Source organism: Anguilla rostrata, chromosome 14 (genome assembly GCF_018555375.3).
Source record: "Anguilla rostrata isolate EN2019 chromosome 14, ASM1855537v3, whole genome shotgun sequence".
NCBI classification, from domain to species: domain Eukaryota; kingdom Metazoa; phylum Chordata; class Actinopteri; order Anguilliformes; family Anguillidae; genus Anguilla; species Anguilla rostrata.
This window is the reverse complement of record NC_057946.1, coordinates 30,030,359-30,047,074: the sequence shown is the minus strand read 5'-3', so window position 1 is coordinate 30,047,074 and position 16,716 is coordinate 30,030,359. Positions and strand designations below refer to the sequence as shown.

Below are 16,716 nucleotides of genomic sequence, written 5' to 3'. Positions count from 1 at the left end.
CGCCCTGAAGGGGATTTAGCTATGAAATGCCTTCTAGTTTTTTTCCCCTTTATAGGGGGGATGTACACAAGTGGTGCAAGTAAGATTGTTTATTGACTCCACATAGTAAGCGGGAAGCGGGGAGGGGCTTTGAACACTTTTTCCTTATTATTGCAGTATATACTTTTACACGCTGTTGACTTGAATTGTTCAAGACTCCACAGTAGGATTGGGGTGGGCGGGGACAGCTGCATAAGGACCTGGAACTATTCTGATGGGATTGTGGTCAGACTATGTTTGAGTGACAGCCCAGCCCTGTTTTTACTGTCAGGCTTGAGGTAGTGTACAGACACTGGTGCAGACCTTCAGCAACTACAACTGGTGCAGTCTTCCAATGCATTCTTGATTGAATATTTAAGTACTGCGTCTGCAACAGAAGCAATAACTTTTTTTTCTTTAAACTGGGCGTGCTGTTACTAACAGACAAGGGTCGTGAAACTGGTTGTTGCATATTTAACAAAATGGAAACGTTCTTAAAGTTGTCAGGGAGCTATTTGAAGTTTTTTTTTTTTTAGCAAGGGTTTTTTGGGGGTGGGGATTAATATATTGCTTTATATTTTTATATGTTTTTGTGAATGTCTGGACAGGTTGAGTGACAGTGCAAACAAAGGTGCAGTTTTTAACCACACACTTGGCACTCGTGCCTGTCAGCTTGTAACTTGTGGCTCTGCAGACTGTCCAGCAGAGGGAGCTATTGTCCATTTTAGTGCTCCAAGGTCAGTGGGTTAAAAATTGCACCTCCATCTCTTGTGTCAAATGTAAACAGAGGGCGAGGGAGAGGGGCACACCCGTTTCAGAACGAGTTTTTGAAGACCGAAAAGGGGACCGACTTGCCCGTTCCCCGTTTAATTTACTCCAAGGCTAATGCTTAACCATCATAACGGACATCTAGAGCGAGAGACAATGACATTTAAACGAACAAAGGGCTAGAGATCATGCACTTACGGCTGCTGAAGAATAAAATAAATGATAAACGTTTTAAAGGGCTATAATGTGTGAAATCATTACGTCGCGACCGTATTGTAGTGTAACATAATGAACAATGGTGGTGCGATTTCTGCCGCCACAAGTCGAATTTCCCGCGTCCAGCACCGCGAGCCAACATTAATCAATGTATTTCTCCGGCTTGCTGGCCTAGTGACGCGGAATTAAGCCGCCGATCTCAGGGTCTGCGTGGGAGCTATGAGAAGTCTGCTTTGGCCGTGTAACGTCTCGAAAAAATTGTGCTCTTATTCTTCAGTAGGGAAGACACGTTATCATCTGCCGCTGTATGCAGGACTGGTATTCCCCACTCTTTTTGTAATTCTTAAAAAATTTTATTTTCTTTACAGAAATGTACATTTGTCTAAAAGAAAAGTCCCCCATCAACTTTGTAATCACTAACTGAAATAAGATGGCCCTTCTCATTCAGAATGTTCAGATATTTTCAGCATCCTTTCAGTTTAGTCTCATTTCTTGTAGCCTACACATTACAGTTTTCTGGTATAATATTTTTTTTCTACCTCTGTTCATTGACTATGCTGCATATATTACAGGATGCATTGGTGAAATTTCAGCCGTGGGACAGATTAATTCAACAAATTTTTCTAGATTCTTTACCGTTTCATAATTCTGAAGCGATGCGTGCCCTTTCTCACCCTTTTATTATTCTGCAACCAGAAATGTCCTTTGCAGGAGCTGCATGTTTTTGAGTACTGCATTCAAAGGGGAAAAGAGAAGTACCAACAAAATATCATAGTAAAGGTTTTACATTCACTATTTACCATATTTAGCCACGGCCTGACATGACCACACTGCAAGCTGAAAGCGTCCTTGCTGTACCTGACAAGCAGAGAATGTATCATCAGGACAGATATGTGCCCGTCTCCCTCCAACTCCACTATACCGGTAACCTCACAATTCAACAACAAACCTCAGAACTACATTTTTTTTTTTTTTTTTTTGTATTCTGTTTTTGTTTTATATACATCTATGAAACAAGTTAAGCTAGCTAGAGTTGTTTGTTGCTGTATCGATAACTTGCTATTTGTGTTTTATAGCATGAAATTTAAAAATATATATTCAAATGATATATTTTGCGCATAACCATTCTACAGTTTTTTTTCTTTTGTGAGAAAACATTGTGCTGCTTTTTTTTTCTAATGAATTTTGTTCTAAAGCTTGTAACTTGCTTTTTTATGACAGAAAAATAACAATGGAGAAAATTGCATTTGTAAAATAAAAATGCTCAACAAGCGATGTTTGTGTCCTGATATCTGACTAGAATTAAGTACTGCTTTAGAATTTATTTTTTAAAGATTGCATTAATGTAAAGGGGCAGCAGGTGGACTAATGTTACAGCTATGAATGCACAATTGTGTTGTATTGCGAATGTTTTAACAGCAGAGGGCAGCAAGGAGCAATTTACGGATGCTCATTTCAGTGTTTCCAGATTACAAATAAATTGGAGGTTTTCTGAAATAGCTGCTTTTGCTTTTCAGAACGTAGGCTATTCAGTTTTAGTTATGCTTTTACTTTCCCCAAAGCTGGTACCTTAAGCTAGAGCTGTAATTTGGGGATTTTCAAGGTCATAACCCCCCCTCCTCCCTCAAAAAAAAAAAAAAAAAAAAACTAGATTGTACATTGTGTCATCATCAGCAGCAGGTGCTGTCCCTGTTGAAGTCGACATATGGAGCGGTCACCTTTTTTGGAGTCTCAGCTGCAGCAGATGTGGGAAGGCCATTCTAATTATTTAATGTACCCTTCAGCCTTAGATGATGGCCCGGGCGCAGTCTTTATTCGTGTGGCGCATTGCTCTCCTTAAAAAATACGTAGTGTTACATTTCTCAATTTGTTTCGCACAGATCTGTAAATTCTAGTCATGGATGTGCATTAATACGAAAAAGGGTTGGCGTGCTGTGTCTAAGTCAAGTTAATATAACAAACACTAGCCTGGAAAAGACAAAAAACTATGAGCGCCTTTGTTTGACGTAGCCTACCGCAGACCTCATGCGACGTGTTTTCTGTTTGTTGCTGTTGATATTCAGTCATAAACTGTTTTGATTAGTCTTCATTTTAAACGGGCAAGTGACGCTTAATACGCCCTAGCAATTATAAAATGTATTTTCTTCCTCCATGAATACAATAGTATTATAATAAAATATGAAAATTTACATCTTATTTTTAGGCGCATCAGTTTAAACTTCTGAATGTCCCTATTTGTTTTAAGGTTTCGTCTGATTTTTTTTTTTTGGTCGGTATTTGGGTGCATCGTGTTTGTATGATTTCAACCAGCCCCAAAAGAATTACTGCCAAGCAGATAAAATAGATCAAATCAGCAGCACCGGACGAAACGGCTCGTGTAGAAATGCACGACCTTGTTTGCGCTCTGTTTCTATAAACTGCTTCTCTCAAATTAGACGAAGTTATGCTGAATTGCGAGATGATGTCTACGTTGTCGTTTGTAAACCACACCGCCGCAGTATCTTTTGTGTTTTGAACATTTGTAAACAATGGTTTCAATTTGTTGTTTTCCTGTAAAAACATACACACAAGCATGTGCTTGCGGGCGCAACACGTTACGTGGGTAAATATTAGCATAAACGTCACTCAAGCACGGCAAGGCTGGTGTGACGCGAGAAGTGAGCACCTGCGCACTGATTGACACTTTACACGTTAGACCTGGATAATTAACTCCGCGGTTGGTTGTGCCTTCTCATGGGAAGGACTGTGTGAAGGCCGTCTGGGATTTGGCGGTACTGCCCACCTTAGGATTTAAGGTATCTATGTTTTCCTTATGTTTATTTTTTATATGCGTAACACCACAGTATCAAATGCGCAGTGTGGATGGAGCGTAGGCTATAACATGTCCCTGACTCGGATCGATTTTGCATCGGACTCGCTCTGATCGTTTACTTTAAGGAATACGTGTCTACTGAAATATCAGTAATTTATGGAGCACAAATCACAAATACAGCTTGATTATTCCGAGTGTCTTTCTTCCACCGGCTGTCACTGACTCCAGACTTTGCTAGGCGGGCAGAGGTTCGTCCTGACCGGTTTCTGGAAGGACTGACCCACGTTATTGGGAAGGTAATTGTGTAACCTTTGCTTCAGACACGTACAACAGCAGAAGCATTTTTGTGAAATCTATTTATGTTTTATGCGCACTAGGACACTACAAACATCTAGCGATTAGCCTGCGTCACTTTACGGGAGCGGTTCGGCAGGACACAAGTAGTACAGGGGTGGATTAACCTAATTTGCATTTGTATCACAGTCGCAGGGATTTACCTTTAGTCTTCCAGCCGTTAAATGAATACATCCCTGAAACTTAGTTTTGCTTTGTTTTACGATTATCTAGCCTATACATCAGCATGTCTTGTCTTTAAAAATTATGTATGTGTTAGCAATAATAGTCTATAATGCTACCCGCATGTACAGTCGAATCTGACAAGATCCGGAACAGTATTTATTGCAAATGCAGCACGTTGCTAGTTGAAAATAGTAAAAAAAAATATGCGGTTGTAACCTGATGAGCATGACAGTTTGTTTTTTTCTTGCGCATGCGAAATAATAGAACCGTGCAATTTTGAAATGTCTTATTTTCTTATTAAATATTTGACAAGATTTGGAACAGCCTCGCGTAGGGTGCATTTTAAGGCATGCCGTCTGCATTTTAAGGCGCGCGACATCCTACTCTGTCAGCTGTACTCATAGACCGTATAAAAATAGGCTGTACCGTAGACTGCGCGAGATACATTGGACCGTGGGTCTACGTCTGTAGCCAGAAAGATGCGGACGAACGATGTACTCTTGGGCGTAATGGTGAAGTCCTGGGATTAAACCCTTGACAAAGAAATAATGATCAGATGAGAATGTTATTTTCCTCGGCAGAAGTGTGATGTGAATGGTTAGGTCCTGTTTTCGCAGGAATAGCCGCTGCTGCTTTGGCTGGCTTTGAACATCGGATAATCCGTGATGTAGAGATCTGTCGTCGTCTCAACTCATTTACGTTCATTTTTTTTGGCACATTGACAGAAAATAAACTCTTCGGCCAGTTTTAGTTTCAGTTTTATTTAATGTATATGTTGATTTCGCCGATTAGGCTTGTTTGTTTATGTCACTCTAAATATATATGAAGTTGTTTTGACCGCAGTTCCGTTACGATTGTTGCTTGACCTGAACAATTATGTAAAAAAATTTGATTAACCTAACAGCACAGATCCTGGAGTCTAGAATACTAGTCATTCAATGGACCAGAGAACAGGCTCGTACAGGAGTTTTATACCAGTCATATCAGAAATCGGTCTCTGAATGGGTTTTTGGACAGCTGAATGTCTTATATTATTGTACTTTAGTGCACAATGGTGTGTCCAGTGAGCTATTTCATAGTACCTGAACCGTATCCACCTACCCCCTCCCCTCTTTGGAATGTACTGTGCTGTTGTGTCTCTGCTATGCCAACTGCCATACTTTTGATTGACTGCACTGTAATTGAATGATTTCCCTTTTGATTGGATAATAGAATATTTAATTAGTGGACTGATTGGTTGATTGAGTGCATGATTATTTGTCAGTGCTGTGAATATTATTCCTTTAGTCTTTATTTAACCAGGTCCCACTGAGATACAGAATCCATTTTACAACCCTTAAGTAGCCAAGAGGGCAGCTCAATGAATATGGGAAAGAATACAATAACGGACATTGATGATACAGAATAAAGACGAAGAATACCCACAGTTAAAACAATCATACACTTCCAGTATTGCTTCAGAAGTTCTTGATTAAAATTCTATACAGTGAGATGAAGCTCTTTAGAAGGTGTGCTTTCTGAAGGTTTTGCCAGAGCCATGGAGTCTTGACTCCTGTTACAATGGCACTCAATATATCTCGTATAAAAGGTGCGCCATAAATTGTTCAGAAAACCATACCTCAAATTATGAGTGTTAATGGCTTTACTTTAACCAGCATACTACTACAATTAGCATCTATACAGATTATACCTTAGCTTTAGTGAAGCTGAAACTGGTTTCGCTTTAAAGTAGGTACAGTAGGATGCATTAAGGATCTGTGTGTGGATTGTGAAGCAAGACCTTAGCATAATAAATGTTGAAAAAGGTTTAACTTTTTAAGGATGCACAGTAAACTTTTGCAGAAAGCTTCTACGAATCACTTCTAAACAAATACCTCCGCATTAGGAAAACTGAAAAGGGTTTCACTTTAAAGCATGCTCAGTATAACAAAATATACAATGAATATAATACGGGCCGAAATAGAAAAGGAGGTAAGACCGATTTTGGCGTCGGGGTTGCGTTCAAACTCTACCAATGGGCATTTCAGTTGTGCCTTGAGCAAGCACTCAAATCACCTAACTGCTGCTGCAATGAAGGGCATGAACAGTAAAGCGCTTTGGCAAAAGCAGCCATGATAAGCAGTCCATTTACCATTTACCAACAACACATTAAGCAGCTATGAATGATTTTGAAAGCGATACCCCAAAAAAAGAAAAAAAGGAGAGTTAGAGACACACCTTTGTGTGTCTGCTCTCGTTTCACACGGTGTCTTTTAGGCATTCAATGGGCAATTTTAGTTGTGCGTAACCTTCGTAGGAAAGCCTGTCGCAGGGGTGTCACTCAAGGCTGCATGCTTGACATGCACCGCAGTCCCAGGCCGCTGCATGGGAGACAGAGACACCCGCGCTGCTTTCGGCCAGCCAGCCAGCTGAACTATGCGAGGCATGCCATTGATCGCCTCGAAACCGCTGAGTAACACCGGAGGAATTCCGCACGGTTTCCCGGTTCCTCCCCCTCGTGCCGTTCCGGCTGAATCTCAATTTCGCGGGGCAGGCAGAGGTCTGTCCTGCTGGGGCAGCATCTCCAGACTAGTGCTGTAGGAACTCCTCAGCCCCCTGGTGTCTATTTCTGTTGAATTTGCAATTGTATATCCTCTACGGGGTTACTGTTGAATGCTGGCATCACTTAACAAGTGTATGCTGTTCATTTCATTGTAAACCATGTGGGAGTTGTGTGCCTGCTGTAATGGATTGGAAAAAACATTTCTGTGTGTTATTTCTATTCAATAATTTTATTTGGATTGTTAATGCGGCCAGTTATTAATAACCGGAAAACACCTATAACTACTTCACCAGAAACACCTGTAAGTGGTTCACTGGAAAGCACCTGGAACTCCTGAGTGACTGGTGTTTGGTGAATGTGAGGTATGTAGAGCCAAGAATGTCCAGTTTTCATTTTTAAAACACTTACTGAATTACTTCAGAGAAACATTAAAAAGACCTTAAACTTGCTCTGATATCTGAAAGGACACGTGCAGTGTTAGCCAGTGTCCCGCAGACCAGGGCCAAAGAATAGTAAAAAAATAAAAACTGCTGTAGATCCCTGAGAATTTTTAGCGAGAGGGTGTTAACAAACCGCAATCACGTGAAGGAATAATTCTACTGAATTTTGGTGAAAATGTTGGTGAATAGTGGAAGATGCTTTATTTTGAAAATATCTGTAATCAGTCAGCACTTTATAAGAACTGCATGGGTGGTTTCTGCAGCCCTTGTCTTCCTGGGAATTTTCATTTGGCAGAACGTTCTGTTAACATTAGGTTGAACAACATATTGACAAAAACTATAATTTGGAGCACTCCTTGGGAGGTGTTTCCACACATGCACACACACATGCACACACGCACGCACACATGTATGCACACACAGTCAGGATGGTGTTTACTCACTACATGTGCCTGCAAGTGAAAGTGAAAACGCACACTGCCAAAGAAACTGGTGAGGCAAGAGCCCCCCCCCAAAGCACATCGCAGGAACGGTGTGCCTGAAACTCAGCACTGCAGTCTCCCTCACTTCCCTTTCAGCACCAGCCATCTGTCAACTGTGATCCTCTTTAACATTTACAGTCTGTCCTTGATGTGCAGCTGCATCATTTTAGCATTCATAGCATACCATGTCTGTCTTGGAGCACCCCCTTAGTTTCCTTTCGTGGGGGTGGGAGCTTCAGTATTTTGGAGGAGGACAAATTAAATGCTGTGTTCTGGCAACGTCTGTTCTGTTGGGTCGACACTGTGGGGTCAGGAGGGGAGCAGGCTGGCATTCCAGACTCCGCCCACAAACATGCAGGTCTCAGCTGAGTGGAGAGGCTCAACCTTATGCAACATGAGCTGCAGTACACACGCACGCATGCATGCACGCACGCACACACACACACACACACACACACACACACGTACATGTGTTTCTGTGTTTCTGTGTAAAGAGTGCATGCTCGAAACCGGAACCCGCTTTCGCCCACTGAATTCCAGAGAGGCATTGCTGTTCCCTGAGCATGCCTGGAGAACTGACGCACTCTGAAAGAACACATTACGAGGCCTAAGACTGAGGGTGAGGCTGTCGCACAGTTCAGTCAGCTTCCTGTGGTGACAGATAGGTTCAGTTTGGCTGACACAGTTATGGAGTGAGGGCATGACAGATACAGCTCTGGTATCACAGATATGTAGTGTTGGGGTTTATCTTGACATATGAGTTTCTTTGAATATGCAGGGGGAAAAAATAATATAGTATAATATAAAAAATTATTATACTATCACTAGAGATCTTTTTTGAGGCGTGATGCAAACCTTGTGGTTTATGAAAGAAAAAACAAAATTATACAAACCACAAAATACAGGCTTTTACAAAATGAGTGTTCTAGGATGGTCAGTTCAAACTGTGAGGAGTGAAAGGAGACTGGGACACTGAACAATGATGATGCTGAACTTTGTATTTGTATTTGTTGACCAAGAAAAGATGCAGCACATTTTCAAATGACCTTTTCAAAAATGGCTATTTTTTCTAGCCCAATGTGGAAAAAAAACTAGCCCATTTGGTGGAAAATTGCTAAGTGTGGCAACACTGCTGACTGGGTTCCTGCTCACTGTATCTATGACGACCCAATTGCCAGTTGGCCGACTGTGAAGAGCCACTTTCATAGTGACCACTTAACAACGCTCATGGCTGTTTGCTAAACACCTGCCTTCAAAGGGCTAATATTTACTGACCTGGGGACATCTAATTGGCCGACCTTTAGGTCTTCCGTGTCTCCTCCCTTTTTTGTAAAACCAAGTGTTGAATTCTTGGTTGGGAGAGCAAAAGCAAGTGCATGGAGGTTTGATTCAGCATATCTTATATCAAAGTAGCAGGAGCCTGGTTATAGTATTGTAACGCTATTAGCTACCTGGTCAGGCTCATAGTGCTGTCAGGTTTTGAACAACCTGGTCAGGCTTATAATACTGTAAGAGTATGAGCCTGACAGGCCAGATGAGTCTGCTTTTCCGGCCGTGGGCTATTTGGAGCCTTTTTTCTGTGCTGTTGTTGGGCAACCTGTGCCAGTTCAGCTCGATTTAGCTTGGTGACCCTCACAATAAATTATAATGGAAACAATAAACCCCCCTCCACAGAAAGCTCAATTACATCCAGTAGGGAGGTAATCCGTTTCATTCACTCGCAGGTACTCTGGCAGCGCCCTTAATCCCCCTTTCCCATTCACTGCCTGACAGACGGACAGATGGACCGCCTGAGGTACGCAAAAACGTATCACCCTTCTGTCCCACATGGCCGTCCCACCCTGCCCTGTTCCAGCACCCCCCTTGTGTGTGCGTGTGACCACAGACAGCCTGTCCTTGGCCACCAGTGGATGATAGCCTACTCCTTGATGTGCCCTCTGGTCTTTTTGGAGTCACAGGTATTCTTACACTAGTTGTGTGGTCGGTCAAACCAGTTGGTTGATTTTGGTTGCACAAAAGAGCAGAACCTGAATATGAAAGTGGTGACCTGTGAACTTAAGGATAGGTACATTTCTGAACACTTGTGAGTTACAGAATGTGTACAAAGTGTAATTGTAAAGCTTGTGTATATTGATATGAGCTTATAGGCTAGTTCCTGTTTTAAAATATTTTGTGCCAATGCTTTCCAAAGTTTACTGTACATTATAATATGATTAGGCTTACAACTGCAGTTCTACTGAAAATAAGTACTATTCTTATAAAATGTAACATCTGTGTATCTACCATGTGTTATGAAGTCATTAAGTTTGAGCAGGTTTCAGAGAGAAGTGTTTTTTTAAATGTGAAGTATAAAAATCTGAGAGAGAACAGAAAGAACACTAGCCTTAATTTTTTGGAGACGACGAGGACCTATAGAAACGTATCACGTTGTGTCCACATGGTCGGTGGCCACTGCCTGTACCAGTCACTTTTGGCAATGGACTCAAACCTGTCCTTGCCCCAGTGGGATGCCTATTTACAAGTGCCCTCTCTTGAGACTATAATAAAAACATTTATGTTCACAAACAGAAGAATCCGAATTAAGTGGTACCTATGACAATTACATCTGAACACTTGTGAGCAGAAGTGTACAAAGTGAATGTAAGCTGTGTTATGATATGAGCTTATGGCTATTCCTTTTTAAATATTCAGTCAATCTCCCGAAAAGTTACTGTACATTATTTACTTAGCTTACCATCTTTTACAAAATAATATATTCTATATAAATTAAATCTGTGTATCTACTGTGATATATATCTAATTTTACTGGTTCAGAGAGAGGTTTTTATGAAGATATTACCGAATGCACTTAATGGTCTCCCCTCGTCTAAAATAGCCAATTCTTGTCCAGCGCTTCCAATAAAATTGCGCAGAATCGTGACGTTAGGATTACGTCATTACAGTTTGAACATTGTGTTTATTGGTGCTATACTAAAATAAATCAATTTAATGTTTGAAACCAGATGTGTAGTTTCAAGTTATTTGCAGTACATTATGGTGGTGAACAAATGTACTGTAGCGAATGTGTTTGAATTGACAAACCGGCAAACATAAATGGTGCACACCACACTTATGAAAGCAGCCGACTCACGTCAAACAACCGCTACCATAAGCGGATGCACAGTAAAAACCCGTTCCTTTTAAAAAATAGTGTCCTAGCAGGAACGGAGGGTTCGCTCCGTTACACGGCGTTCTATATTTCAAAAGTAGATTCATCAATTGGAAGAAGAAAACGTTATTTTTGGCAGCCTGCTTTTGCTTGGCTCTCCAAAAACATCTTAAATAACTTCTAATGTTTTGAGAGGGATATTACATGCAGCCTCTGTGAAAGATTCATTATAGCTTTCTAGTCTTATCAGCAAAGCTTTTGTTTATGTTTCTTTGAAACAGAGCTACTTGCTCTAAATCCTAGCCCTTTAATGAAGACCAATGGAGACATGGTTGCTAGAGATGCAGTGCAGTATTAAGTAGATACCATTTGCAGTAACATGCATGTTGAGCCTTAACAGCTGTTATGTTGCTTTATGCTTCTGTTCATTCGAGATGTGAGCAAAAGTCCAAATAGTTGACGGTCAGTCGTTTCTGCTTTTAGAATTTGATGGCAGTTGGCTGTTCTTTTGTGAAGATCACAGTGTGTGTGAGAACCTCACTGGTGTGCTCCATTCAGTGCTGTTGTATCCCCTTATAAAAATTGAAATTTAATATGATTATTATGCTCTCTATGGGAAGACTTTTGGAAGCTGCCACCTCAAAATAGTAGGTTGTGAATTAACGTTCTTCACCAAATTAGAGTCCCGTGAAGTGCAAGCTGTGGTCATTAGCCTCTCCCATTATTGGCACACCCTGGATCCTCCTGAGTGCCTCTCCAGCCTCAGGGTTGTTTTTAATGGGCCCCCTGTGACACGGCTGGGATCTTTGATCACCGAATGGGCTTTAACTGCAATCGTAGGGCCACCAGTTTGATTCCCAGGTGGGACGCTTGGGTGCAGAAGTTCAATTTTATGCTGCTTTTCCTTGGAGAGACAGCGCGTTGCAGTCAAGTTGCTGTTAAAGACTGGGAGACTGAGTATTGCAGCATTACTGTTAAAGACTGGGAGACTGAGTATTGCAGCATTACTGTTAAAGACTGAGAGACTGAGTTTTGCAGCATTACTGTTAAAGATGAGAGTAGAGTTTTAGCATTACTGTAGAAGACTGAGAGAGAGTATGCAGCATACGTGTAAAGACGAGAGAGTGATTTGCAGACATTACTGGAGAAGGACTGGAGCTGAGTTTTGCAGCATAAGACTGAGAGACTGAGTTTTGCAGCATTACTGTTAAAGACTAAGAGACTGAGTTTTGCAGCATTACTGTTAAAGACTGAGAGACTGAGTTTTGCAGCATTACTGTTAAAGACTGAGAGACTGAGTATTGCAGCATTACTGTTAAAGACTGAGAGACTGAGTTTTGCAGCATTACTGTTAAAGGTTGGAGATGTAAGAGTTTAAGCACTGCAGAGAGACATGCAGGAGAGAGAGGGATGGAGAAAGGTGAAGGAAGAGGTGGCGGAGGAGAGGGTGATGTTGAAAGACATATGGAGAAGGACAGATGTGGAGCCAGATAAAAGTTAAATGATCTAGGAGGGACAGATGTTTGAAGAGTGTAGAATATTTAGGGCAGGGAGGAGGAGGGAAGAGGTAGATGCTGAGGAGAGGGAGAATGGCAGGATTGAGATGCCGAATAGAGCGAGAGAGAAATTCAGAGGAAAGGAGGTAGAGGAAAGAAAAGGAGAAAGGAGAGCAGAAGAGAGGGAGATTTTGGGGGGCCTAAGTTCCCCTGGTGCTCTAGCAGCTGTTCCTAGGAACTGGAGACAAAAGCATAAACAGAGCGTGCACCATTGCTACGGCAACTGCAGCACACAACCCCACTCTGATAATAGGGCTGAGAGAGAGAGTGTGTGAGTGTGCTTGTGCGTGTGTGTGCTCTTGTGCTAGTGGGTGAGGAGAGCTTCTTTATGATAAATTATGCTTTTTTCTTTACTTCACAAAAGGCCTGCATGATGATGATTGTGAAAATGATGATGCTTATGTTTCTGTGGTAGCAGTAAAAGTAGTGGCAGTTTTGTTGTTGCTGTTAGCGTTAGCACCATCGGCCCTAAATGGGATTCAGACATTTTCAAAGCCTCCTGTCTTTATTATGGATGCCGTGTTTCGATAATGGATCAGTTTATCATTAATATTGTTATATTATGTCAATTTCTTGAGGCTAGGCTAACTGCGCATGAATCAATTACCATCCCAATACTTCATTGCTTATTCATGAGGATCATGTGAATTAGGGTGTTGAGTGACCCAGCTGTTTCACTTAGCACGTGCTCAGCCCTGACCTGCGTGTTCTCACTGACCCCAGATCTGTTTCATGCTCCTCAATGACCAGGTGCGTCTGTGCCAGACTGTATTCCCCTGTAACGGTTTCTGCTGAATTCGTTATTGAGGAAGTTGTTCAGTTCTTCAGACTTCAGGATCTCCAGTGCAGCGTAGCTGTGTACAGTTTTTTTGGGGAGGGAGAGTTCAAAACCAGTATGGGGATTTTCAGAAAATTTGTAAGGCAAGTGCTCTTCTTTGTCCTGTGTGTTCATCACTAACAGACTGAACATGTGGCACTATCCTCATGTGATTAAGACTAACTACAGATGTCCTTCCTGAGTCTTCCCTACAGACCACAGGTCAAAGGGCTTTGAATCAGTCTTTACCTTCAGCGCACTTCAGAGGTGTACGATAGGTTTCTAGGGACGTCATATTTTGTGTACTTTGACATTTGATTTACGGCAATCTCAGTCTGTAAAACAAATAAGCTGAATGTTAGATGAACAAGAAATAGCTGAATCAGATTAGATTGCAGCCTTGAGGATTTTCTTAGCTTTGTTTGGCATTAGGTTTGTTAAACGGGACTTTTGGAAGCTCAGTTTTTCGGCAAGTGTTTTTCATTTTATTTTAAGGACTTACAGCCAACAACCAGTTTCAATTTTTAAGGGAGGAAAAGCATTCCCTGAAATTTTCTGCTGATGCGGTTTTCTCTTTCCTTAGCTTAGGCTAACCCTCTCTCTACATTTCTAACATTCATATTCAGCTTTTTCAGTGAGAGCTGTGTCCTGCATTTTAGCCGGTGCTGTTCTCAGGGGAGGAGGGTCACAGTCACGTTTAGGAACAAGGCTTCTGCTGAGCTGCCTGCCTGCTGTGCTAATCCTTGCCTTCAAGTGTCTGTCAAGCAGTTTCCCATGAGGCTTGCACACAAAGACACACTCTCTCTCTCTCTCTCTCTCTCTCTCTCTCTCTCTCTCTCTCTCTCTCGCTCTCTCTCTCTCTCTCTCTCTCTCTCTCACTCTCTCTCTCTCTCTCTCTCTCTCTCTCTCTCACTCTCTTTCTCTCTCTCTCTCTCTCTCTCTCTCTCTCTCTCTCTCTCTCTCTCTCTCTCTCTCTCTCTCTCTCTCTCTCTCTCTCTCTCTCTCTCTCACTCTCTTTCTCTTTCTCTCTCTCTTATTTTGGCTTTATGCTAAAGTGACTTTGGAGTACCTGTGTAATTAGCATGGAGATGAACTGGGTGTCGATTAGCACCCAGCGTGTGAGCTGGATTGAAATGATTTTCTGGAAACCTTCTCAGCTGTTGCACAGAGCTCCATATGGTCTCCCGCCTTCCTGGTGAGGGATGGTGTGTGTGTGTGTGTGTGTGTACGTGTGTGTGTGTGTCTGTGTGTGTGTGTGTGTGTGTGTGTGTGCGTACATAAATATTGAATCCACATCTTGACCAGCAGCCTGCAGGGCAGTGCATAATTACCGGTGGCCTCCCCTCTGAGAGTCTGTTACAGACAGCAGGGTTGCCCCCATCTCATCAAGTCTCCTGTCCTCAGTCAGTCGCCTGATTGGACAGTCTGGCACCTCTGCCCTGTGACTGTGTGCGGCTTTAACACCAGGGAGCGTGCTCAGACATCTGAGTCACCAGCTCTCTCCTCCTGCCCTTCACAACTCGGCCATCATCAACAACTGCATTCAGCCCAAAACGCTGGCGTCTGACGTCAGGAGAGACGTCTATGGCGACCTGGAGTGTCACGTGATATAAGCTGCTGTTTGGCCTTCTGGTGTGTGTGCTAGTGTGTGTGCGTTTGTGCACGATTGCCCTATTTCTGTGCTTGTTGGGGACACTGTCAGCACATTTCTGGAGTTCTGTGCGCATACGTGTCTCTTCATGTGTGAAATTGTGTGCTTTTCCACTGGATACAGACATTGTCTCAAGGAGGGTCTCCAGTCAGTAGCTTATCTTCTGTCACTCTGCAGTGTGTCCTGCCGGGGGGCAAAAACAGGGCGGAGAGGGCTTTGATTGTGAACACGCAAGAACCGAAGGACAAGGACCGATATTGCAATTTATGTGAAGCGGTAATATAAGGGATAACGATGGAGACACTATAATAGCAAGCATTTGCTTGTCTGGATCACTGAATGTAGGTTCAGAAACGCTGTGAGATGATCAGTCTCAATGTGACTGTTGAACTCTGCTGCCCCCTTTTGGTTGGTTTAAGTATCACCTTCCCTACTGAGTCATGTAACAGTCTTTTCCAAAAGTATGGAAGTATTCGCTCATCCTCTCCCTGCCACCATTACACTCTTTTTCTCTCTGCAGTCCTGCTGCTGAGCTACGCAGCTGCTGCATCAGAGGACTTCATGTGCTTAATGTACAGCTGATGGGAGCAGACTCTGCAAGCACTGGGTGGTGCAGGGCGGGGCAGGAGTCTTGACATTACACAGGGCTGCAATATGTGGTCCTGTGGCTTACTGTGGGCCTTATCAGAAAATCTATCAGCTGTGGGGGAATCATTTTAAAGGGTGAGGGGGTAATACATTAGAAGGGGAATAGTTCAAACTTATTAGAGGAATATTGGAGGTTTAATAAATTAAAATCAGAAAGGGCAAGCCTGTGTCGCAAGTGAGGGTTTGATTATTTTTATAAACTGTGAATTGCAATTGCATTGTTATGCCAAAAGTTTAAAATAAATGTCATCACATATAGTGACAGTATTTCAAATGTTAATGATGCTAATGAATAATGGAATGTTATTAATCAGTGTATGGTTGCGTTAGCAGGACATTTCAAAATCTGAATTTTACACTGATTCTTTCACGTTCTGATAAAAACAATGTTGTGATCTTCAAAACGACCTTGGAATATCTGCGTTTATAGAATGCAGTGCATTTTTTTACTGTATGTTGGACTCTTTTTTTTCTGTGTAAAGAAACACTGAATTCTGAGTCAACATGACCACTGTTCTAATGTATGGTATAATTTTCCTCCCAATGCTGGAGATTGTGAACATTTTTCCCAATGACATGCACAATTCTCTGTTTGTACACTAGGGGGAGCTTTAGTATTGGCGAATATTATTTCGTGGCTAAACCTCCTACAAAGTGAGTCTTAACGATATAGAAAGTTGTAGGACTGTTTACACTGTAAAAAATATATACCCTTATTCCTGACTGATCAGTTTTTTTAAATACATTGAATCTTTACTTGCAAATTGGAAAATTTATTCTGGGAATAATTTAATTGTAGGCTTAGATATTTGGGCCCTTCATCTGAAGAACAGATTACCTTAACTGTGTAAAGGCAGTCCAGTGATGCAAGTTACTCTGGTACTAATGACTAAAATTTTGCAATGATAGGTAAATGATCAAATAAAAGATTCAGTTTGTTGTTTTTTTACTTTTTACTGCTAATCTTGGGGAAATAAAAAATATGTAGTAGAATTAAACTGAAAAACCAGGTGCCCAGAAGCATCAGTTTCCAAGTAATGCGTTGTCGCATTGTCCTCTAGAATTAAAATATGCCATTATTGGGTCATTCCTTTGGTAA

The 16,716-nt window shown here is 41.8% G+C and overlaps 1 protein-coding gene across 3 annotated transcripts in view; it reads left to right on the top strand.

Annotated features, from left to right (window-relative positions):
• The first annotated feature begins 3,634 nt into the window (after positions 1–3,634).
• Positions 3,635–16,716, top strand: part of LOC135239756 (ras-specific guanine nucleotide-releasing factor RalGPS1-like) — a 126,586-nt gene continuing 113,504 nt past the window's right edge. The window contains exons 1-2 of one of the 3 annotated variants that reach the window (XM_064308692.1): positions 3,635–3,797; positions 4,043–4,110. The gene's annotated coding sequence lies outside the window, so the exon portion shown is untranslated. The other 2 variants (XM_064308690.1, XM_064308691.1) reach the window with 2 other exon arrangements.